The following is a 2,500-nucleotide window of genomic DNA, read 5'->3' as shown; positions in this document are numbered from 1 at the left end:
TTAATTTATTTTGTAATATTTATTTCAGCCTATATTATAGTTTATCATCATTTATTTGTATTCAATGACATGTCAGCAACAACAACAGCTATTGTCATGTCAAAAAACATTGCATTAGCAAACATTCAATGAATAAAATGAACACAAAGTAGTTTTGACTTGAACTGTATATTCCCCCCCCCCAACACTACACACTCAATCCCACTAGAAGATGAAGGAAATACACTAGTGAACATTTTACAGGCTACAGAAATAGCTGAGATCAGTCTAATGATTAATAACCTGTAATTAGCATTGAATAATTACGTAATTATGCTGCCAACATTGATGAGGAGAAAACAGATGAGCTATTTCAAGCAAATGTCAACCTTACCATGACAAAAATAAGGTGTTCGCCAAAATAGCGAAGATTGTTTGTGTAGGCTTGTGTTACCATGACACCCCCCAACTTTCGGTTAAAGTCTACTTCAGAATTTTTTCAAAAGATGCATGATTAATGGGCGGAGCTCCACGAGCAAAGGGCAGGAGTGGGCGTGGCCAGCAGGGGAGAAGGGGAGCGAACAACTGTTGATGTCAGTTAGCTCACAAATTGAGAAAAACCGTGAGGAGATGTTATGAATATATTAAAAGGCACCTATATCCGACTCAATAGATTGGGTTTGGCAAATAATAATGTTTGTTGGAAATGTCAAAAAGAGAGAGGCACTTTTATTCATTGTACTTGGGACTGCTCACTAGTTCAGCCTTTTTTGGCACCAAACCCTAAACATTTTGAGTAAATGGCTTGGAACATTAATTCCACTGTCACCAAGGTTATGCTTACTGGGAGATAGGGAACAGATGCCAAATACTACAAAAGGAGAGTTCACAGTCATCATGGTGGGGATCTCAGTGACAGCTAGAGTCATCTTAATAATAATAATAATTCCTTACATTTATATAGTGCTTTTCTGGGCACTCAAAGCGCTTTACACAGTGGGGGGATCTCCTCATCCACCACCAGTGTGCAGCATCTACCTGGATGACGCGACGGCAGCCATTTTGCGCCAGACCACACACCAGCTGATTGGTGGAGAGGAAACCGTGATGAAGCCAATTGAATATGGGGATGGTTAGGAGGCCATGATGGACAGAGGCCAGTGGGCAGATTTTTAAACCCCTACTCTTTTCGAAGGACATCCTGGGATTTTTAACGACCACAGAGAGCCGGGACCTCGGTTTAACGTCTCATCCGAAAGACGGCGCTCACTGAGCAGTATAGCGTCCCTGTCACTATACTGGGGCATTAGGACCCACACAGACCGCAGGTTGGGCGCCCCCTGCTGGCCTCACTAACACCACTTCTGGCAGCAACCTAGCTTTCCCATGTGGTCTCCCATCCAGGTACTGACCGGGCGCAGCCCTGCTTAGCTTCAGTTAGCGACCATGTGAGAGTTGCAGAGAGCGAGCTGCCGTTTTTTTTTTAATCTTAAAACACTGGAAAACTCCCAAAATCCCAGAGTTAAAAGAATGGGCCAATATAATGACTAAAACAGAGTCGTATGAACGTTTACTTTACAAATTACATAATAAAGACAAAGCAGGAGTCCCTGTATGTATCCCAGTTTGGCAAGACTTTTGGTCTTATGTGACAATGTCTTGTAATACAATTTAAAACTACTCACCAGGTTTTCCTAATAATATTGTACCTCTGTCCTAGTAACCACTGTATTGTTTCTTGTTTTACATTTAGTAGGCCACAAGTGATCACTTGTAATATGTGTTTGAATTATTTTGTCATGAACCAGAAGTAAACAATAAAAAAACGAATTAAAGGGCACCTATGGTAAAAATCCACTTTTCAAGCTGTTTGGACAGACATGTGTGTAGGTATAGTGTATAGACCGTCATATTGGGCTGATATAAACACACACAGTCCTTTTTTTTCAATTGAATAACATAAAAACGGTGGACCAATTAGAGAGGCCGACCGCAACTTGACGTAGAAGTGCGTTCACCCCGCCCACCAATATTGATTGACATGCGTGCATTACTCTATCCTCAGTTTGTTGTTTCACGTTTGCCATTTTCAGCAAGTGAGTCAAAGCGATATCACTAAAGGAACACCCTTGCTCTATTTTTTGATGTTAGGCTCACTGGGCTCAACACAAGAGCCTTCATCGTCTTCCTGCGAATGAGCAACAGAGATTTCACATTCACGCTCGGCTGGCAGATCAACATTCACCACATGATCGCTCTCATCAGCGCCATTGTTTGTAACTTTAGGTGGGTTTGCAAACAAAGATTCTATACTTTCAAACCAATCCACTTAAAGGGGGTCTGGTGCAATGCTAGCCCTTTAAATCTTAAAGGGTCACGAAACACCAGAACACATGTGTTGAGCTGTTGACAGTGGTATATGTGTCCCACACTGCTAAAAACACTATTAGGACACCTATATTTCACTAAAAAGTGTGAATTGGTTGTTTTTGCGTTATTTCCAGCAAATTCGTACTTCCGG

At 41.5% G+C, this 2,500-nt stretch overlaps 2 protein-coding genes across 14 annotated transcripts in view; both read right to left on the bottom strand.

The window, feature by feature from the left end:
- Window positions 1-2,500, bottom strand: part of dnm1a (dynamin 1a) — a 582,590-nt gene that overhangs the window by 142,887 nt on the left and 437,203 nt on the right. The gene's annotated exons all lie outside the window — the stretch shown is intronic.
- cita (citron rho-interacting serine/threonine kinase a) overlaps window positions 1-2,500 on the bottom strand; it is a 231,861-nt gene that overhangs the window by 181,182 nt on the left and 48,179 nt on the right. The window lies entirely within an intron of this gene.

Source organism: Danio rerio, chromosome 5 (assembly GCF_052040795.2).
Source record: "Danio rerio strain M-AB ecotype USA chromosome 5, GRCz13ab, whole genome shotgun sequence".
NCBI lineage: Eukaryota > Metazoa > Chordata > Actinopteri > Cypriniformes > Danionidae > Danio > Danio rerio.
The sequence above is the reverse complement of the archived record's forward strand: the minus strand, read 5'-3'. Positions and strand labels throughout refer to the sequence as shown.